The sequence below is a fragment of the Chrysochloris asiatica genome, unplaced genomic scaffold (assembly GCF_000296735.1).
Source record: "Chrysochloris asiatica unplaced genomic scaffold, ChrAsi1.0 scaffold00002, whole genome shotgun sequence".
NCBI lineage: Eukaryota > Metazoa > Chordata > Mammalia > Afrosoricida > Chrysochloridae > Chrysochloris > Chrysochloris asiatica.
Genome location: NW_006408520.1, coordinates 39,027,172 through 39,051,209, shown reverse-complemented (window position 1 = coordinate 39,051,209; position 24,038 = coordinate 39,027,172).

Below are 24,038 nucleotides of genomic sequence, written 5' to 3'. Positions count from 1 at the left end.
TATTGGTCCAGTGGTGAGGATTTTTGTTTTCCTGACATTGAGATGCAATCCATACTGAAGGCTGTGCTCTTTGATCTTCATCAGTAAATGTTGTGGCACTGTGAGTTAATGTACCAGACTGCAAAGCCATTTGAACTGCAAGGTTGGCAGTTCAAGCTCACCAGCTGCTCCTTGGAAACCCTATACAGGGTTGCCATGGGTTGGAATAGATTTGACGGCACTTAGCAACAACATTTTGCACATAGAACCCTTCAATATTTCAATGAAATTTTCCTTCAGATCTATAATCTTGAGTAATGCTGAGCATGTTCTTCCCTTTTGGTTTTGTAACTCCAGGTCTTTGCACATTTCCTTATATAGTCTGACTTTGTCTTCTCAGGAGGCCTTTTGAAATTTTCTGTTCATCTGTTTTTACCTCATTTCTTCCATTTTCTTTAGCATCTCTATGCTGGAGAACAAATTTCAGAGTCTGTTCTTAACATCTGTTTTGGTCTTTTCCTTCTTTCTTGTCTTTTTAATGACCTTTTGCTTTCTTCCTGTATGATGTTCTTGATGTCACAACACTTCTGTTCTTCAGTCTATAGTGTTTAATACATCAAATCTGTTCTTCAGATAACCTCTAAATTCAGGTGAGATATATTCAAGGTCATATTCTGACTCTCGTGGACTTGTTTTCATTTTCTTCAGCTTCAGTTTGAATTTGCTTTTGAGCAATTGATGTTTCATTCCACAATCTGCCCCTGACCTTGTTTTGACTGTTGATATGGAGTTTTTCCATCATATCTTTCCACAGATGTAGTCAATTTGATTTTTGTGTATTACGTATGGTAAAACCCATGTGTGTCGTTATCTTTTATGTTGTCTAGAAAATGTGTTTGGGATGAAGAAGTCCTTAGTCTTGCAAAATTCTATCATTGAATCTCAAGCATCATTTCTATCACCAGGCCCATATTTTCCAACTATTGATCCTTTCTCTTTGTTTCCAATCTTTGCATTCCAATCACCAGTGATGATCAATTAATCTTGAATGCATGTTTGATCAATTTCATACTGAAGAAGTTGGTAGAATTCTTTAATTTCATCATCACTGGCTTTAGTGGTTGGTGCATACATTTGAATAATAGTGGTATTAACTGGTCTTCCTTCAATGTGTCTGGATATTATCCTATCAGAGACAACATTGCACTTCAAGACAGATCTTAATATGTTCTTTTTGATGATGAAAGTGACACCTCCTCAGTTTGTCATTCACAGCATTGTAAACCATGTGATTGTCAGATTCAAAATGACAAATGCCAGTCCATTTCAACTCACTAATGCCTAGGATATCGACGTTTATGTGTTCCATTTTATTTTTGATAACTTCCAGTTTTCCTAGCTTCTTAATTCATACATTCCATGTTCTGATTATTAACAGATGTTTACAGCTGTTTCTCTTCATTTTGAGCTGTGCCCCATCAGAAAATAAAGGTCTCACAAGCTTTACTTCTTCATGTTATCATGGTCAGCTCTGCTTTGAGGAGGCAGCTCTTCCTCAGTTGTATTTTGAGTGCCTTCAAAATACATGATGAACTTGACAGGTTCATTTTCTGACACTATTTCTGAAAATTATGGTGCTCTTCATCATGTTTCAATATTCAATATTGTGGTGCTATTTGATGGTGTTCCACAGCTATTCATGAGGTTTTCAGTGATTAAGCATTTGGAATTAGTCTGTCTCTCCTTCTTCTTAGTCTGTCTTATTCTAGAAGGTCAGGTGGCATAGCTTCCAGCATTCCACACAAACCACCACAGCACGACAAACTTAAAGTCGAGTCATAGAAGAATAAAAAATCACACAATGATTCAGCAGTGATGAGATCAACAAGAGCAATTTCCAGAGACTCCTTGATGCAGAATCCATATTTCAAGATTACATAGATGAAAACAAAAGGGAAAACACTAAAAAAACAAAAAAAAAAAAACCTAGAAAGTGAAGAATTTGGCCATGTTTATAAGAAAAAGAGCCAGTGGAGTAGGAACAATTGGGAGCATTAGTAACTGTTTCATATTGGTAACAATTGTCTTTATTATTTCCCTTCTTTTGGTGACTGTAGGTTCATTCTGTGGGTCTGCTTCTAGTTGTTGAAGGTGCTGTGTTAATGTGTTGATTTTGGCTCTTTCCTCTTTTTGGATGTGTGCATTTATCACAATAAATTGTCCTCTCAGGACTGCTTTCGCCATGTCCCAAAGATTTTGGTATGTTGTGTTTTCATTCTCATTTGTTTCTAAGAACTTTGTGAATTCACGTTTTATTTCTTCTTTTACCCAGTCGATTTTCAGCAGGGTGTACCCAGTCACTTTTCAGCAGGATGTTGTTCGGTTTCCATGTATTCGACTTTATTGCTTTGGTTTTCTTATTGTTGATTTCTAGTTTTATAGCGTTGTGGTCTGAGAAGATGCTCTGTAGAATTTTGATGGTTGTGAATTTATGGAGGCTTGCTTTGTGGCCTAACACATGGTCAATTCTGGAAAATGTTCCATGAGCACTGGAGAAGAATGAGTATTATACCATTGTTGGATAGAATGTTCTGTATACATCTATGAGGTCAAGTTGGTTGATTGTGTTGTTAAGTTCCTCTGTAGCATTGTCGAGTTTCTTTCTGGTTGTTCTATCCCTTTTCGAGAGTGGTGTGTTGAAACCTCCTACTATAATTGTGGATTTATCTATTTCTTTCTTCAATTCCATTAAGGTTTGCTTCATGTATCTTGGTGCTCTTTCATTGGGAGCGTATATATTTATTATGGTTATGTCGTCTTGCTCAATTGACCCTTTGATCATGAGATAGTGTCCTTCTTTGTCTCTTATGCTGGTTTTTATCTTTAAGTCTACTTTGTCAGAGATTAGTCATATTGGTAACAATTGGAAATGTTATCATTAATGGTGCAAGAATTAGGTAGACTTCAGGTAACTATGCTAGATCTAGAGATTGGTGATAGAAAATGTGAGGTGGAGGTGAGGGAAGTTGGGCAGGTATGTAACAGATGCCTTTAATCTTTGTGAACCACTGGCTGAGATCATCTCCCAGGAAAACATAGAAAAGAGTGAATCTGACACAGAGAATAGATGACTTGACTTTCTCACCAAAAAGGAATCAGAGCAAAGTAATTTATAATTAAGCAGAGAAATGTAATTTTAAAATTGAAACTATTCATTGCAAAAGCTTCACTTATATATCCACTTGTGACAGAGAATGAGTTGAGATGGACTTGTGGCCCTGTGGTTATAGTGTTCGACTACTAAAGGGAAGGTTGGCAGTTCGATCCCACCCAACAGCTCTTTGGGAGAATGGTGTGGCAGTCTGTTTCTGTAAGGATGTTCAGATTCAGAAATCCTATGGAGCAATTCTGTTCTGTCCTTACAGGGTTGCTCTGAGTTGGAATCAACTTGATGGAATGGGAATGATCTGTAAACTTATATTCTCCAATGTCCATACATATAAAGAGGTTTTGATAAGTTAACACTCTTGCATTCTATCCTGAGGAAGAAACTATGGGGAAAATATGAGCACATGAAGTAAAGGAGACAAATAATAAATAGAACAACATAGTCTATGGGGGAAGCTTGCCATCTGTTCTAAGCTATGCTTCCTCCTTGTCACAATGACCTTGCTGTTGACAGTAAAAGCATTTATTTAACAGATGGAGAAAAACCAGTTCAAAGCTGCCTAGATATCCCTTGCTCTTATTACTTCCCTTATTACGCAGTCTCTGAATCCTGTTAGTTTATACACCCTGGACATCAAAAGCAGGTCTTCTGAAAGGCACTCTTAACACAATACTTGTGCATTACTTGGGAAAGAGAGAAGGCTCTAGAGGTTTGACTCTCTTCTTAATACATCTGAATTACTGTTAACATTTCAGGATAGGTTTGTTCTTATGGTTAGCTAGTTATTGGGGTTTTCTTGCCAGAAAACAGGAGTCTCTCATTCACGGAGTGAATCCTGGTGGGGAAAGGGAGTAGCTGAACTGGGTTTGGTCAAACAGCAGTACTGTGCATTACGAGATTCCAGGACAGACTTGTCATTGTGGCATGGGATGTCTTGTTGTTATTAAGTGCCATCAAGTCAATTCTGACCCATAGCGACCCTGTATAGGGTTTCTGAGGAGTAACTGGTGAAATTGAACCGCCGACCTTGCAGTTCAAACAGCTTTGCAGTTTGATGCATTAACCCACAGAGCCACACCAGGACGCCATGGGACGTCTCGGCCCATCAATTGCACTCAATAGATAAAATAAAACAGGGGGAAAAAAAGCCTTGAAATACTTCTAGGCTGCTACTTGCTACTACTCTATTTCTTTTTTCTTTGTCATAGGATCCTTGCTTCTGCTTTCCTCTTCCTGACTTTTATCAGATCTCAAAACTAAAAGTCTTTTCGATGAAGTAAAAGTTGGTAGCATGCAACAAGACCTCATCTACCCTGAGACCAGAAGAACTAGATGGTGTTTGGCTACCATTGCCAACCATTTTAATGAGGGCGACAATAAATTGACTCTGATACAGGAAGAGACTGTAGAATATAGCCTCAAAAAGAAAGGAAGGAAGGAAGGAAGAAAGGAAGGAAGGAAGGAAGGAAGGAAGGAAAGAAGGAAGGAAGGAAGGAAGGAAGGAAAGAGAAAGAAATGGAGCAGGAAAGAGAGAAAAGAAACCTGGTTTATGGATTGGTTGAAACTGGCAGACTCCCAAAGACTATTTGCCCTGAAATACTTACTCTTCAATCCTTAAACTGAAACTAACCCCCCTAGGCCACCTTGTAACTAAATAATACCCATAAGTACTGTGCTCCTTAAAAAACCACCTATATGAAGTCAACAAATTATTTTAAAACACAGACAGGGAAAATAGAACAACTAGAACAGAAATAATGAGTATGTTTACACATTGTCAGGAATGTAACCACTATCGCTGAAAAATGTTTGTAGAAATTGTTGAATGGAAACCTAAATGGCTGTGTAAACCTTCACCAAAAACACAATTAAGCATTAGCAAAAAAGAAAAAAAAGTTTGTAGCATGTAACAAGTAGGGAATGTTGAAGGCTTTTAAACACAAGAAGGATAATGAACCCCACTGAACTCAAAAGATCACTGAGCACCTACTTTATGTCAGACATTCAAGTATGACTGTTAGGGGACTGAGGATAAGACTGTGAGGCCCTGAACTCACAAACTTGCCAGCTACCAAGACTTGCTATGGAAGCAAAAAAGAAAGAGATTTCTTCTAAAAGAGAGAAAAAAATAATCTTGTCAAATCAGATGATGAGAATGCACATACACATGAGCAAAACTTTGTTTTAGTTTTTTTTTTTTTTTTTTCCAACCAACAGTATATAAAGTGATATATACTGGAGGAGGAAGAACTTACAGAACATTTAGGAGGCCATTGGGATTGTCTACAGATGTGAGAGGATGAAGAAGAAGATATAAGTGGTACAGATATACAAGAGAAAGAATTGACAGGCTTTTTCAAATTATTTCAGAAAGGAACAAGAATGCATTCATATTTGACTTTGGGGTTTCAAATCTTGGCTTTTTTTGTTTCTTTTTTAAGTTGTAATAACTTTGTGTGTATATATGTGTGTGTGTGTGTGTATGTGTGTGTGTGTGAGAAAGATGTGGCAGTCCACTCCCCTGAAGATTACAGCATTGGAAACCCTACAGGGCAGTTAATTCTGCTTTATCCCATAGAGTTGTTATGAGTCATCATTGCCTCAATGGCAGTGTGTCTTTTTAAAATTTATGTCATTATAAAAGAGCCCTGATGGCACAACTACTAATTAAAAGGTTGGCAATTGGAATTCACCCAACTACTTAGAGAAAGATCTGGTGATCTGCTTCTGTAAAGATTGTTGCTGCTGTTGGTAAGTTTCACTGAGTTTGTTCAAATCATAGCAACCCTATATAGGGTTTCCAAGGATCAACTGGTAGGTTTGAACCATCGACCTTGTGGTTCAAGTGACCTTGCAGTCCAGTGCTTATACTACGGTGCCACACTAGAACAATCTAGAACGTCCTATAAGGCAGTTCATTTCTGTCGCATGGGGTCACTGTGACTCAAAAAAAACCCTGGACCTCAAGGTCGGTTTGAACCACAAAGTCAGCAGTTCAAACTCACCAGCCTCTCCTCAGAAACCCTATAGAGGGTCACTATGAGTCAGAACCAACTCCACAGCACTTAGAAACAACAACATACTAACCAAAACCAAATCTACAGCCATTGAGTCTGTTCCAACTTATAATGACCCTATTGGACAGAGTAGAACTGCCCCTTTGGGTTTCCGAAACTATAAATCTTTATGGGAACACATAGTCTCATCTTTCTACAGATAGTAGTTTCAAACTGCTAGCCTTGTGGTCAGCAGCCCAACCCTAACATTTTTTAAAATAGCAAACACAGGGGGAGATGGAAATATGAGAATGAGATAGTGATATTGACATGGACATACTGGGTTTTTTGAGTTTCTGGAAACTTATCCTAGTGGAAAAAAGTAGTGGGCAGGTCAACCAAGGATCCAGCACTCTTGAGGAAACAGCAGGCCAAGACAGAACTGTGGCAGTTTCTGCCAGGAAGACTCAAATTGTAGAGGAGACTGTCAATGAAGAGAAAGAACCAAGAGAGAAGGGGGCTGATGAATAACATTTTAGATTACATATGTGGAAAGTGCAAACAAAAGTAGGGAGGCAGAAGTTGTAGTCACACAGTTAAAAAGAAAACCAGGAAAAGTCCAAAGAAAAGAAGGGTGGAGAGTTTCTGGAAGGAAGGGCTGGTCAGATGGCAAGGGGAAGAGAGAGACTGGGAAGATGAAATATGAGAGCATTGGATGTTGCAATTAATTAGTCATTGGTAACTTTCAGAAGAGATATTCCATTAAAATGGTGTGAAGAGAAGTCAAATTGTTAGTTGATAAGGACTTACCAGATGGCTGAAGTATATTTGAATATTGATACTAAAGCAAAGCATTAAGCTTTTAAGGAGTTTATCATTAAATTAGAGGAAAAGAAGGGAAGCAATAAGGACTGGCCCAGACAATCAAGCAGGTGGCACCTGTTTAACCTGGTTGGCTGTACCATTTGAGCAGTCATAGTCCTGTTGTAATTCTGGTTTCTCTCAAGCTCCTACTTCCTATTGTAAAGTGAAGATGGGTAGGAGTTTATGGGGAAGAGTTGATGATGCTCAAAGATGACTAAGGTTGTAAATGACAATCAGGTTCTTCCTACAATTCATGCTTAGGAATTGAAAGAATTTCCCACCCCATTCATTGCCCCTGGCCTATTTTATCTTTTTTTGAGAGCAGAGTTTAACTTGATTGGTATGGGTACAACTGTCTTACACGGCACACCTATTTTAGAAGTCCTTGAGAAGATCTTTTTCATGTAAAGGTGTGTCCCTCAGCTATTGGTGACTTTTAAAGGTTATAGCATTCTTAGGATAGTTTAGTTATCCATATAGCCAAATCACTGGAGTTGTTAAGTGCCTTTGAATTACCATGCATAAAGTTTCTAAGGAATTGGTGGTGGGTTTGAACTAACAAACTGTGGTTAGCAGTCCAGTGCTTATCATTTTGTTCTTAAGTGCCGTCAAGTTGGTTCCAACCCATGGCAACCCTGAATAGGGTTTCTGAGAAGGACCTAGTGAGTTTGAACCACCAATCTTGCCATTCAAACCAACTTTGCAGTCCAGCACATTAACCCACAGAGCCACACCAGGACTCCTTTAATCTTCCTATTATAATCTTACTTTAAGAAACTGATATTGCACTGTAGGATAAGCAGTGGACTACTAATCACAAGGGCAGTGATTCAAAGCCACCAGCTGTTTGTTCCTTGGAAATCCTTGGACATTGTGGTTCACAATACAGTTCGTATATATGGAGTTGTTGCTCTCCTTTGTAAGAATATATACACTACTTACTTAATTCTGAAGAGTTTTGTATCTGTATACAGTACATAAGGAGTCCAGTTGGTGTTGTTAGGCATTAGGCTGCTAACTGAAAGCTCAGTGGTTCAAACCCACCAGCTGCTCTGTAAAAGAAAGATGTGGTTGCCTGCTCCCATAGAGATTTCTAGTTTCAGAAACCCTATATCAAATTAATTGGATGGCAGTGGGTTTGGTTTGGTTGCTATTGTTATGTGCTGTCGAGAGACTCTGTATACGATTTCCGAGGAGTGACTGGTGAGTTTGAACCACCCACCTTGTGGCTCAAACCCACCTTGTGGTTCAAATTGACTTTATGGTCAAGTACTTATCCTACAGCACCACATCAGGCCTATATGTAGGGCGCCATGAGGTGCAGTGGTTTAAGCTCTTGACTGCTAACTAAAAGATCTGTAGTTCAAACCCATAAGCCACTCTGCCAGAGAAAGATGTGGCAGTCTGCTTGTGTAAAGATCACATCCTTAGGAACCTTGTACTTCAATAGGGCATCTATGAGTCAGAATTGACCCTACAAGAGTGGGTTTGTTTGTTTTATAGTCATTTAAGTGTGTGTGTGTGTGTGTGTGTGTGTGAGTATGTGCATATACACACACTTTCACACACCAGGGAAGCACCTTCATAAACTTGCCCTGCATGGTTGTTGGTTTATCTGTCAAAGAAATTCATTACCAAGAGAATGTCTGGCTTTATATGCTTACTAAATTTTTTTAAAAAATGTTTTTCATTATATTTATGCAAACATAACTTGGCTAGCTCATAATTTACCAAATGCAAGCATTTGTCAAGGTTATTTCCAATCACTCAGAAAAAATGTGCCTTTGTGTATTTTGATTATTTAAAGCAATTTTGTTATTTGTATGTGCAGCCAGAACAGCATGACTGTCTTCACTAAAGAAGTGGGAAGGCTCTTAATTTTCATACATGCATGTGCAAAAGTAGTTTTGATTGTTTAACCAAGGCACAGATAATAGTGATGAGAAAATAAATGTTTTTGCACATATTAATTTAACTTGGTGCTTTGTAAGAAGGTTAATGCAAAGGAAAATGCCACCTGTGTATGCTAAAAAATATAGAAGCTCAATTGCATGTTGAAGAATTCCTTATCATTTTGAAGAATAATAATTAGGATACTTTCCTTATATAGGACTATCTCTCATGTGACCACATCTTATTTATACACATCAACTTAAAAATAGCATTTTTTTGTTGTTGTTTCTTTTGAGCTTCTGTAAGCTTTATACTGGACTCTGGAGTTGTCAGGGATAAAATATTCTTTCAAACTTGGTTACTTTGCCTTGTAATAAATCAGTTCATTGCTCATTACATGGGTTGATTCCTTTTCTGGAGTCCTTATGCTATACAAATGTTTAATGGGTATTTGCTTGGCTGTTAACTAAAAGGATGGAAATTTGAGTTCACCTGAGGTACCAAAAAAATGAGTCATTGAAAACTTTAAGGAACACAGTTCTCTTCTGACATGCACAAGGTTACCTTAAGTTGGAGTCAACTCAATGGACAACTGATACTGATATTATTTCCCTAGAAATAGGTAGGGGAAAAATAAACTGATTCAAGTCAAGACATTAAAAACTACTTTCCTGGATATGGGTTTCTAGTGTGGTGCTGTAGGATTAGCACTGGAATAAAAACCACAAGGCTGGCAGTTCAAACCCACCAGTAGCTCCTTGGAAGCCTTATACAGGATCACTATGAGTTGGAAGTGCCATCACTAGATGGCACTTAATGACTCCAGAATATAGTACCCTACATAACTGTGAAATCTTTTCCTTGTTGTTTTTTTTCTGATCTATTTCATTGAACCTAAGATATTATAAATCGTGAGATGCATTTGTTTTATACTTCACAAATAAAATGTAAACTCTGCCCATGACTGAACAACATATCCTAATTTCAAAAATGTCAGAATAGAGGGGGAAAGATGTATCTGACAATGGATATGATGCATCTACAGGATTCTTGGCAGCTCATGGATATAATATGGCAGCTACGTCTGCACAACTAAAAGGTGCTAATTTAGTGATAAGAAAACATGTATTATCTCTTCCATTCAATAGAACATAAAAAAAAAAAAAAAACAATAACCCTGAGTATTCTCAAACTGTATTCACTTTTCCCATACATGCAGTTAAATAAAAATTTTAAACCACCTCTTTTAAGAGAAATTACTTTGACTTGAAGGGAGCAGAATAGCTGTGCCAAAAAATCATAGGGTTTAGAATATTTTTTAAGTTTTATTCTTGTTTTTGTGAGACTTCAGATAATAAATTAATCTAGTTCAGACTCTCTTTGTTCACATAGTCTCTGCCCTCAGTGCCCCATTGCCTGTCTGCTAGTCAGTCTTCCCCTTCCATACCTTTCTGGGTATCCTTTCAATACAGGTAACTGGAACACAGTTGGGTATTAAATATTCTTTTAAATGCCATTATAAAACAATGTGAAAAAAAAACAATCAACCAGAAAGTCTCAAAAGGTGTTACAATCATCCCATTCTATCCCAAGTAGATTGCTACAAAATGAATAAATTGAAAGTGAATCAAATAAATTGAATGATCTTGCTGTCAGATCATTGACTTTAAGAAAACCAACCTGTTTTTCTGCCCTCATCACCACCATCAATACCTAACTCTGTACCTTGGCAAGTAGTTATTTCCCAATAGATGTTCCCTGAGTGATTTAAGTATTGATCAACTGTGATCAAAGAACCTATTTCCTTATCTCAATTTTGGAGACAGGTGTTATGATACAAGAACAAAGTTAAGGGGGAGATTGTAATATATTTCAACTGATGTCCTCAATTAGTATGTATCAAAATCATTTCTTTCATAGTGTTCAATCCCTTAAGTATTACGGACCGTATTTAGTTATTCAACTCCATCCAGCCCACCAGTTAAATGAATATGTCTAAAGCATCTAGTGAGTGCCAGGCACTCTGGATACAAAGATGAATACCGCTGCCATCTACTGCAACAGGTTTCAAACTTTTTGTCACAGGGTTCTTTTTACTCGCAAAAATGATGGAGGGTCCATAAAAGTTTTTGTCTATGTGGCTTATTATCTCTGAATATTTGTCACATTAGACATTAAACTTGAAATTTAAAAATTTGTTTATTAATTCAATTACAAGATCTAAAATAACCTATTACATAGTAGAATATATCTTATGAAAAACAATACTTATGAAAATGAAAAATTATTCTGAAAACTAGCATTTTTTTACAAATATATTTGATGTCTAGGTTAAAAGAGGACAGCTAAATTTTTATATCTACTTCTGTATTAATAGTTGCAATGCATTATTTTGGCTGATGTATAAATGAAGAAAACGGGCACTGCATGGGTATGTAGTTGAAAAGGGGAGGCATATTTTAATAGCCTTCTCAGAAAACTGTGATGTTCTTTTATACCAAACCAAACCTCAACCAATAGTAGTTTATTAAGGGTAGTTGCCAGGTGAAATCTGAAACCCCATCAATGAACTTTAAAAAATTTTGTTGTATTAGAATACATTGGACTAAATGTGGCACTATGCATTAATGCACTGTGCTGCAAAGTTGGTTTGATCAGAAAGGTTAGTGGTTCAAACTCACCAGCCATTTCTCAGAAACACTATGCAAGGTCATTATGAATTTTACATGGGTCTTTTACCCATGCTTTTGTTGTCACATGCCATTGAGTCAATTCAGACTCATAGCCACCCTGTATAGGGTTTCTAAGGAGCAACTGGTGGGTTTGAACTTCCGACTTTGTGGTTTGCAGTCCAGTTCTAATTTTTTAAACATCCATTGGTCATTTGGTAAATATTGCTTCACTGAGTTATGTAGGTTTTCCAAACATTGGAATATTTCATAGAACAATAAAATTGCCACAATGACAAGGAATATTAAAGAGACAGTGGGAAAATTCCCTTGCCAAAACAAGAGCAAGAACAAACTGTGGAACAGATCATCAATTACTCATATACAAGTTCAGGCTGAGGCTGAAGAAAATGAAAACAAATCCATAAGAGTCAAAACATGACCTTGAGCATATAATACTCAAGAACAGAATTGATGCATTAGACACTAATGATGAAAGACCAGAAGAATTTTGGCATGACATCAAGAACATCCATCATACAGAAAGAAAGCAAAAGGTCATTAAGAAGACAAGAAAGAAGGAAAAGACCAAAATGGATGTCAAAAGAGACTCTGAAACTTGCTCTTCAGCATAGAGATGCTAAAGCAAAGGAAAGAAATGAGGAGGTAAAAGAACTAAGTGGAAAATTTCAGAGAGCAGCTCGAGAAGACAAGTCAAATATTATAATGACTTGTGAAAAATCTTGGAGTTAGAAAACCAAAAGGGAAGAACTTACTCAAAATTTCTCAAGCCTCAGCTTGAAGTATTGAAGGATTTTATGGACAAAATATTGAATGATGGATGCAGAAATAATCAAAAGTAGATGGAACAAATATACAATTACCAAAAAGTTATAGTCAATGTTCACCCATTTCAAGTGTTAGCATATGATCAAGAGACAATGGTACTGAAGGAAGATGCCCAAGGTCCATTGAAGGCATTGGAAAAGAACAAGACTTCAGGAATTGATAGAATACAAATTGAAATATTTCAACAAACTGATGCAACACTGGAGGCACTCACTCACCTATGCCAAGAAATTTTGAAGACAGCTACCTAGCCAACTGATTGGAAGAAATCCATATTCTTGCCCATTCTAAAGAGAGGTGACCCAAAGGAGTGCAGAAATCATCAGACAATATCATTAATATCACATTCAAGTAAAATTTTTATAAAGATAATTTAAAATTACTGCAACAATACATTGACAGGGGCTGTCAGAGGTTCAAGCCAGATTAAGACTAGGATGTAGAACAAATAATATCATTCCTGATGTCAGATGGATCTTAGCTGAAAGTATAGAACACCAAAAAGATGTTTACTTGTGCATTATTGACTATGCAAAGACTTTCAACTGTGAGGATCATAACTAGCTGTGGATAGCATTGCAAAAAATGAATATTTCAGAACACTTAATGTGCTCCTGAGGAACTTGTGCATAGACTAAAAGGCAGTTGATTTAACATAACGAGGGGACACTGAATAGTTTAAAATCAAGAAAGGTGATTCCAGGGTTGTATTCTTTCACCATAGTTATTCATGTATGCTGAGCCAATAATTCAAGAAATTGGATTATATGAAGAAGAACATGGCATCAATTTTGGAGGAAGATTCATTAATAACGTATTGTTGTTGTTGTTGTAAAGTGCCGTCGAGTCGGTTCCGACCCATAGCGACCCTTTACAGGGTTTCCGAGGGTGTAAATCTTTACGGGAGTAGAAAGCATCATCTTTCTCCCGCTAACAACCTATAGTATGTATTTTAATTTCTCTTTTCTTTCAGCAAGCAAGGTTGTATTATCTGCATAACAACCTATAGTATGCAGATAATACAACCTTGCTTGCTGAAAGAAAAGAGAAATTAAAATACATACTGATGAAGGACAAAGACCACAGCCTTTGATATAGGTTTCATCTCAATGTAAAGAAATAAATCCACACAACTAGACCAATAAATAACTTTATGATAAATGGAGAAAAGATTGAAGTTGTCAACGACTACATTTTTCTGAGGTTAACCATCAACACTCATGGAAGCAGCAGTCAAAAAATCAAATGACGTATTGCATTAGGCAAATCGGTTGAACAAGACCTCTTTAAAGTGTCAAAGAACAAAGATGTCAGTTTGAGGACTAAGGTGCTCATGACCCAAGCTATGGCATTTTTAATAGCCTCATATGCCTATGAAAGATGGACAATGAAGAAGAAAGACCATAGAAGAATTGATGCATTTAGGTTATATTGCTGGAGAAGAATATTAAGATTGCCATGGACTGCCAGAAAAACAAATACATCTGTGTTGGAAAATGTACAGCCAGAGTACTCTTTGGAATCCAGTCTCTCATACTTTGGACATGCTATCAGAGGGACCTATCCCTAGGTAAGGACATCATACTTGGTAAAGTGGAGGGTCAGCAAAGAAGAGGAAGACCCTCAATGTGATAGATTTGCACTCTGGCAGCAACAGTGGGCTCAAGTTTAACAAAGATTTTAAGGATGTTGCAGGACCTGCCATTTTTTTGTTCTGTTGTGCATAAGGTCACTGTGAGTCAGAACCAACTCCATAACATGTGACAGCAACAGCAATGGCTAGTCATTGTGAGCATTTCTTTATCTACATGTTTGCATTTAAATGTCTTCCTTGGTGAATAGTCTGTTCACTTCCTCTGACCATTTTTTAATTGAATTTTTTGTTCTTCTGTTGTTGATAGGTCTACATTTTCTGTACATTTTAGAAATTAGTCTCCTGTCTTATATGTCACTGCCATTTTCCCCCCAGCCTGTGATTTCTTCGTTTATTTATTTTTTTCTCTCTAATACATGTTTATTGATAAGCTCCTATTTCCTAGTGACTTTTCAAAGAACTAAACTGATGTGTGCCATTGAAGCATTCAAAATATACAGAGAAATAAATATTGCTCAGGATGAAATGATTTTCCTCTGGGGGCACTAGACTGGGGAAAGGAGGGGTTGAGAAGGGAAGTAACTGAGGAATTCTTCAGGGAATGGAGGTATTGGACTTAGCAACAGGGTTGTTAATTGGAAAGGAGCCGATGAGAGAGAAGGTGGGAACATGGAATTAAGGGAGGAAGAAATCGTTTCAAGAGGCAAGAGCAGAGACAAAGGCATGAAGGCAAGGTTTTTGGATCAAGTCCTTGGGAAGTAGATGGAACACAGTAATTTGAAGGGAAAGTATACAGTGAGGAGCTGGAAAGGTCAAAGCTCCTTGGATTGACTTGATTTGGCTTAAGTCTTATGCTGTTTGTTGTTATTAGGTGCTGTTACTTTGGTTCCAACTCATAGTGACCCTATGCACAACAGAACAAAACTACCCACTCCTGTGACAGCCTCACAATTGTTGTTACGTTTGAGGCCATTGTTGCTGCCACTGTGCCAAGCTGTCTTGTTGGGGGTCTTCCTTATTGTGACTGATTTTCGATTTTCTATCTTTCTTTCTTTTTATTTTTTTGGATATATAATCATTTAAACAACCAAGGGGCACATTCTGGAAGCCTGTCTCCTGGCTGCCAGCACACAGTCTTTCGCTATCTATGAGTCTACAGTCCTCAGCTGCACAATCTCTCCATCCCATCACCTCTACCTCCATCTCTGGTGTTGCCCTTTCTGAGGTTAGGTTCCCATGTTCATTCAGCTTATGCTCTTCTCTCTTGCTGGTACTAGGGTCCTCTGTTCCTGGAATATAAGATTAACTACTCCCCTCTGTCTTCTTTTATTCTTTTGATGAAATCCTTTGATATATGAACAAGCATCTATTTTTTAGGAGGTTCCAGTCATCTAGTTTGTGTTCTGCTGTTCTTGGTATTATGTTGAAAACAATTTTGACTTTGAAAACAATTTAACTTTGCAAATCCATAAGGTTCTATTAACCTCACTTTGAGAATTGCTACTCTAGAGATTCAAAGGTTAAGGAAGAGATGGATAAATAAACAGAAATATTCTGTGGTTTGTTGCAAGTACAGTGATAAAGGAAAGCACAGGGTCTTCTAGGAGCATTACCCAAGAAGGGCATGCCTGAGTGAGATCCTGAAGGATACCCAATATCAGCTAAATGAAAAAAAGAAGAGTTTTTTCTGATTGACTACTATGCCTGGGAATATTATTTCTGTTTTCTCTAGTAATGTTCTTTAGAAAGTCTAAAGAGATCTCAACATATGGTTCCTATATGGCAATCGAATTCCAAAAAAACATGTATGCCCCATCAAGTAAGGTCATTAGTAAGCTATTACCACTCAGGGTTGAGTTGCTATGGGAATTGGGGAGGGGGGAACCTGGATAGTTGCATTAGATTCTGTGCTGCATTACATAGACATTTTTATGTAGTAGCCCAGATGTCATCTATTTTATGTGCTTCTGGACTCTATGTCCCAACAGGAATAAATTCAAACCAGTTCTCATCAAGGTGACCAGGCTAGATATCATTAACCATTTTAGCTTACACTAAAAAAGGGTGAAAAGAATTGACTTGTATTGAATACCTGATGTGTGAATTGTGGCCTTATAGGCATTACCACATTTAATTATCACAACAATTTGATAAGTATTTATAAAACTCCCATTTTGAAGACCAGGAGACTGAAAGACATTAAGTAATATGCCCAAAGTCACTAAAAGCAAAAAGTATTCAGTTGACTTCCAAGGCAACTCTGTGTGGCTCACCAGTATTTGTTCACACTGTTCTATATTCCTGGGAGCAAACAGAGGTATATCAAGATATTTTATCTCACTGGAGCCCTAATCTACCTAGGTTTGTTGTTGTTGTTGTTGTTAAGTGCTGTCAAGTCAATTCTGACCCATAATGACCCTGTATAGGATTTCCAAGGACTAGCTGGTGAGCTTGAACTCCCGACCTTGCCATTCAAATCAACTTTGCAATCCAGCGCATTAACCCACAATGCTAAACGAGGACTCGCTACCTAGATAGTACATTTATAAGACATTTTTTAAATGTAAAACAAATACAGAATGAGAGTAAAACAGACATCCTGTGAATTGTTTAAGATAAAGCTGGAGACTTCCACGAAATTTTCTCTTTGGAAGGAAAGATCTGGGATCATCGCAGATTGTCCAAGAGTCTGAGTTCATAGTCATCTGTGACTAAGAGTGCTTTTAAGATGCACCACTGAGGGATTCATTCTTAAATCAACAAATGTGTTTTCCTAGTTAGTAGGTCAAGTATGGTTTAGTTATAGATAAAACCCATCTAAAGGTGCTAATAAAGTGCTCATAATTGTTTCCTTTTATTGGTGGAAGTCAAATTTCTAAGTATCTTTCAAAGACAATACCAATGAGTACCAGAAGAAATAAGGCTAGAAGGGAATAAGCAATTATCTTTCATATTTACAAACAACCACTGATGACCTAAGATAATAATGACGATGTTGATGAGGATGTGATGAACACTACCTTTTTTGAATATCTAGTGTGCTAAGCAGTATGCATGAATTCATCATCCCAAGTGTAACTGAACAACAATCTTATAAAGTAATGTTATAATCCCCATTTGTGTACGCATATGTACCCAGACATAATATTTGTGCTTTCATGTTATTCCAGCAAATCTATGAGCTATTATTATCCATATGTTGTTGATGACAAAATTGGTCTCAGAGTGAATAAGTAATTGTCCAAGTTTACATGGTAAGTAAATGATGGAAATATACGCGGAACCCTGTGGGTTTGTCTCAAATGCCTGAGATCTTTCCATATCATGCTGTCTTGGTACTATGTAGCAGTAATTATGTAATTTATTGTCTAAATTTGGATATTTTTTAGCAAAGGGAAATGTTATTAATAAGTTTGCCAAAGCAATATAAATTGAGATTTCCTCAGAAAAGTATAACAAATAGTTAATCTTACTATTAGACAAACATAGAGGTTGTGTGGTATCAAACCTTGTACAAATAGATGTATTTAGATATTTCTTTGTTTTTAAATGTTAACTAATCATTTCACCTTAAGTACATTTTTATAATTTAGGAGGGAAAAGCAGTTCTGTATATGATTAATACCCCAAAATGATTTTTACTTAGCTAAAGGACAGTAGAGTAGAAAATATGCATCATTTATGGTACTTTTTATACAAAATGAAACAGAAGTTAGGTTCAGACTGTAAAGGATAAAGAAGATTTAGAAACTCTAACTCAGTATTAGCAGTTAATGAATATGGCACTCTCTGTGTTCTGAAATATTATAACTTCCTGATTGAGGGAAGAAAGCTCTGAGAAGTAGTTCTATACTTGAATATTTTCCTATTTCAAAAATAATCCTATAACAATAACTTGAGACAGTTTTATATCATTGTGGTTGTTGCTCCACCTTGATCCAAGTATAGGTTAGGGTGCTTGTTTTTTTTCTTCTTCTTTTATAGTTGCTTCTATGCCGGTGTATCAGAGGTGTAAATCTTAATTTGTTTCCAGTAAAAGAATAGTTTATGATTTCTTTTGTTACTTTTTCTTTGATGTAAGTGTTCTCTCCTCCCAGTTTTTAACCTACTTTGTTCAGGGTTTCTGGTGGTTGTTTTTTTTGGGGTTTTTTTCTAGTCTCATATTTTCCCTGCTCAGTATATTTACATAAAGTTAAGTGACTTAAGCTGTTTGTGAAATTATTTTTGGATTTTACTGTTCCTTGCTTTGGCTGCTCTTGATCATAGCCAGATTTATTTTCTAGAAGAAGCTAATTTAGTGAAAAAAAATTTTTTTTCATAAAATAAGTACTGTAAACTTTCAACCAAACAGGCCACTCAAAAGTAAAAAATGTCACATTTGTTCACAAACATATGGGCTTTTATTTATTCATTTATTTAAATTCTAAAAAGGCATACATATATTCTTGAGTGATACAATATGTACCAGCTTCGAACAAACATTTTATCCAGACACTAGGTCTAAACAAAAGAAAGAAGACTGACTTAAATATTACAGTTTACTAGTATGAGATTTTTCTGTGTATATGTGTTTGTGTATTTATGTACATCTTATATATTTTTGTGCTCAAAATTGCCTTTCAACCTTCTAAATCATACTTATTAATCTTTTCAGTTGGCTGGACATAAGAAAAGAAGGCTTTTTCTTGAATGAATATGAAAGTTATTATGTTAAGTGTTGAGTAAGAGTGTGCTGAGCACTTAATGCGATATGACATGCATGGTACTCCCCACAAGCTTACCTTCAAAAGGATGAGACAAAGACAAATATAGATCTGCATACATGTCAAATTGCCAAGTGCTAGGAGGGAAATACCCTTCCCCCCACCCCTCTGATTTTTCTTTCATTGTCTCTTCATGAGACCAAGGGAACAGAAAATAATGAAGAACAGAAGTCAAAGGAAGCAGAGTTATTAGATCCAGCGTGTCCATTAGCAGAACCTGGTATTACAATTAATAGCTGAGGTTTTGAAGCCAACCAGATCAAGGGAGGCAAGGCATCCTTTTCCCACAGGCACCTTTAAGCTTGGCAATGCTGATATTAGGGACAGTTTGTCTCTTCCCTTCCTTTATGGCAACCACTGCCAACATATTCAAAGCCCCACAATGTCATAATTGCTCAAGGTGCTGAAGTATATATCATTTCATATGAAAACAGTACAAGGACAGAGAAAAAAGATGTGATGAAAAGGCATAGCAGAAGGGCCCTTATGCTGTTGTATCTTATACTAATGACCTTCACTATTTGTCTCTAACACAGTTCATCAAATCTTAAAAGTCTCGTTCCAACCTTAAAGAAGGTAGCTTAGAACAGTTGATATTTCTAGATCTGACAGGCAGGGTGGTAACGGAAAGCGTGAGGTCTCTGGAGGCAGAAAGACTTGTGTTTGATCAATCTAGTATAGACTGTACATGACTTTAAGCAAATTCCTAAGATTATTTGAGCCTTCGTTTATTTATCTGTAAAATGGTTATAATAACACTTTCTCCCTAGGATTGTTGCAAGTATAAAATAAATTCATATACTAAAAAAGCATGTGTTATTGTTGTTGTTGTGTGCCGTGGAGTCAGTTCCAACTCATAGCGACCCTGTACAGGGTTTCCGGGGCTGTAAATCTTTACGGGAGCAGAAAGCCTCATCTTTCTCCCGCGGAACAGCTGGTAGTTTCAAACTGCTGACCTTGTGGTTCGCAGCCCAATTCGTAACCACTACGCTACCAAAGCATCTAGTCAGGGGTAATATCAGTCTGTGTTCATTCATTGGCTATTGCTATTGTCATTGGAAATATAGTTATAATCCTAGAAATTATATTTTATTACTGTTAGGATCATTTAGCCCAACAGGCTGAGCAGTCTCTTATCTTCTCTTCCTCTGCGTGCTCAGTACTTTACCCAAAAAAAATCTCTTAAAGGAAAATTAAAGCAGTATAACCAACTGGGTCAGGGGTATACAAAGAAACATTGCCACCACAAACAGCAAATTCAGAATCTAAGACCTGGGTGAAACCACACTAAAGTCACCAAAGGTAGCATAAGAGAGAAAATAAAGCCACAAAAACTCATATATTTTCTAAGAAGGTATGTATAGAAGGTAAATTACTTATTTTGCTTTCTTTCTTGGCATTTTGTTAGGTGTAGCATTTGATCTTGATTAAAATTAAAAAATAAAAACAAGAGTATTAAACTTTTCTGAACCTCAATCTTTTCCTCTGTCAAATAGGAGAAATAATAGACACTACTTCATAGGATTAATGAGTTTTATATGGAATGCTGCTTATAAAGCAACCAACGAAAGCCTGAGTAACCAGTCAGTATGCCTATTATTAGAATCCTGGTGTGGTGCTATAGGATAAGCACTGGACTGCTAACTGCAAGGTCCATTATTCAAATCCACCATCCACTCCTGTTTTCCTGAAACCCTATACAGGCTCACTATGAGATGGAACCAACATGTCTGTTAGTATTATAAATAAGCCTGTATTTAGCATAGGTTGAGCACATTGTCTTCATTTTCCCTTTGGGGGTTTCCCTAAGCAATCTGGATTTCCTAAAACAAAAGTGTGGAGTGATTGCTTCTAGAACACTTGAGTGTATTTGAGAGTTCCTTGAGAGCGAAGCATTCTAGGTTATAAATGTCATGAGCCAGTCATCTATGATTTTCTGCATAGGTCCACAGGCTGGGCTTATTTCCTTTAGAGAGAGACACCACAATAAGTTTCAACAGTTCAGCCACAGCCAAAGGTCATGCAACATGTTTTGGCATTCCACCATCAAAAGTTAATATGACTAATCTGGTTTGATTTGGCAATGAGGTTTTCACCCATTTTGATTGAAATAATAAATATTCCAAAGGGAGTATTACATGTGTGTTAGTCATCTCCAAATAAAGATGAGCATGCTTCTTTGAAAGTTTGACTGTAATAATGGCATAATGGACCACTAGAATACTTTATGTTTGAAATGCATACTTTGTGCACATTCTTGCTTTGCTTGGAGAATTGTGTCACTCTTGCCAAAGTCTTGGGTTTCTTTTACTCCATGCCTGGATTCTCAATTGACACTAATGGGAATTTCACCCTCAAGCACAAGATAGTATATGGAACTAAAATGACAATAACAGAAGGTAAAGAATACATTTTATACATTTTGCTACAGGATATTTTTCTTGACGGTTTCTGTTATAGTCATTGACCATTGCTTAGAAAGATCCATTTGGATACCTGAAAACATAATGTCTCTAGGGGTTAGTCTTCTGAAAATATACTTTTACCCAAACATGTCATCACAAATTATATAAATGAATAATTATAGATCAATCTACATAATTTTAATTTTGTGGTTAGTTAATTACAAAAGCATATCCTTCTGGCACTGCCATTAGTCTGTAAGGTATGTATGCTTCTTTTTTTCAACCTGAAAAAATGGGTTTTGGGATTTTTTTGGGGGTTTTTTTTGGAGAAAATAGTGTCCATGTTTCCTCAAGGAGTCATAATGCAAACTTTGCCATTTACTGAATTGTAAAGTGTGATAAATTCTTTGTAGTTCATGTTCACACATTAGCAATAACCTGTAGAGCAATGAGCTGTTAGGACATCGCATTAAAAAAGAAAACCTATGTGTAAGAAGGAGAAATACAAAGCCCATTTATATGAGTGACCAAATGTCAAAAATGTATTAAAGCAGTTTACGGCTACCCTGTTCATTATTTTGCTGACTTAGGAACCTTGAAGTGTTTTGTATCCATTTCATTATCTGCAAAAGTATGAACTATAATAGAATTTACATAAAAATCCTGCTAGAGAGTCGGGACTTTACTGCACAGTCAGCTCTGCCTCCTAATCCAATCTTCCCCAATGCAGTTGGTATGGCAGTTGCCACACTCAAACAGCGGGATCTCTTTTACAAAGAAAAGTATGAATTTGAGCTGTAAAATGAGCAGACGTATTTTTCTATTACTCTGGATGCTTCCTCTTGCTGAATTTTCATGAGAAGTCTAGCAGGAGGTGTTATTAAATAGCCTCAGAAATTAGCCCCAAAACAATTATCTTGGCTTAGCAATGGAAAAAGACACAGAGGCTTAATGAAAAGAGCATTTGAATATTGGTGATTGAATATCTGTTGGACACCTCTGTAGTTATTAACCCTTGTGGGCAGGATTTCAATTTTTTATTATTTTTAATTGGATTGTTTTTGGAATACAACAGATTAAAAACACTTCTTTTCCCTGTATGACACTCAGAGATCCCCAAGCAAACTGTGTAATAATGGATTCTTTAAAGTTTAGTTTAAACGCTTGTTCAGCATAAATTTGGATACTCATATTATAATAGATTTATAGAAATGCTAAGTAGGAAAGAATGTCTCCAGTTATGTAGCCCACCACCCGTTCCTTGTCATCACTTGCTGCCAATCCATTTGTTTGTGTTTAATCTTAAATTTGGTTTGAGTTAGAATTTTCTATGGATTCCTTTAGAGAATATTACAAATGTTGTTTTTGCTTTGTTTTGTTTTTCATTTGTTCATTGTTTCCTATACACAGTGACGGTGTTGGCTTTCTTAGTTGGGTTCATTCTTTTTCTGTAATCTTTTACCATTCCACATAGTTTCTCTGTCTCTATAGTATTTACTGTTTTTAAAGTATTTGTTGGCTGTTATCATGTCAAATCTTCGAAGTTACTTAGTCAGTTGCTTTAATCTTTCCTCCCAAGCTCCCTCTCAACGTTACCTCCTCAGTCACTTCATCATTTGTTTAAAATTTTTCTCTTAACTCTCTCCAATCTTCCACATATTTCTGGAACTGTGTCTATCCAAACTGAATGCATTTTTCCAGGTGCATCATATATCATTCCCAAAGTCTGGGATGTGATGGCTCTTTGTATACAGCCCAAATGCGAGCAGAGTTTATCTTTTTTCCTGATCATTGTCAGCATGTTGACTCAGAGTGTTGTTGTTTTTTTAGTATGTCCCACTGATTCCTGAGGGAAACTTTCTGCAAATTGATTGTTTTCTAGCTGGTCAGTCTACTTTAAGGATTGTGAGATGAGAGAAAACATGATTTTGTGAATTGTGTTAGAAAATACATCTGGTTACCTCACTCCTCACTTGCTGTTTTAAGAAACAAATATAATTTATTATATTTTTATTGTTAATTATATTTAATTATGAAAATAAAATGGAAGCATATGTAGACAAATTGTTTCTAGGGTTATCAGGGTGAAATAGGAAAACGCAACTCAGTTTAAGGCACAATGCTTCTAGCTATAAAATGGAAAAGGCCTAGACAGAATTTCAAACCTGCCTTATTTAACGTTAATAAGTGGGTTGTCACATTTTCTTCACTGATTCATTGCACTTCTCTTTTACACTACTTCTGAAAAATCAAAGCTGTTTAGAGAAGGTACACATCTGACAAAAAATATATAAAATTAACTATGAGATTTCAGGAAAAAAAAATTAGTAACATTCATTTACATGAATTGTCATCATAAGGAGTTTGGGGTGTATAATACTATTACATGGCTATTAGATGGAAGTTGTTGTTGTGAAGTGTCATCGAGTCGATTCTGACCCATAGTGACCCTGTATAAGGTTTCCAAGGAGCCACTGATGAGCTTGAACCACCAACCTTGCGATTCAAATGACTTTGCAGTCTGACGCATTATAAGCCCACAGCGCCACACCAGGACTACATCTGGTGTGGAAGTAGGCTACATCAAAATCGATCACAAAGTCACCTTAAATAGTGTAAGAAAACACTACACAATACCTAAGAATCCTGGTGTACTGCTGTAAGATAAGCACTGGATTGCTAACCACAAAATCAGCAATTCAAACCCACCAGCCACTCCTCAGAAACTCTATAACAGGTAGCTGTGAGTTGGAACTGACTCGACAGCACTTAATAACAACAAGAATCAATAAAACAGATTTGTAGAACGTGTAAGCCTAGTTTTATAAATGAATCTGTATGTAAATACACACATACA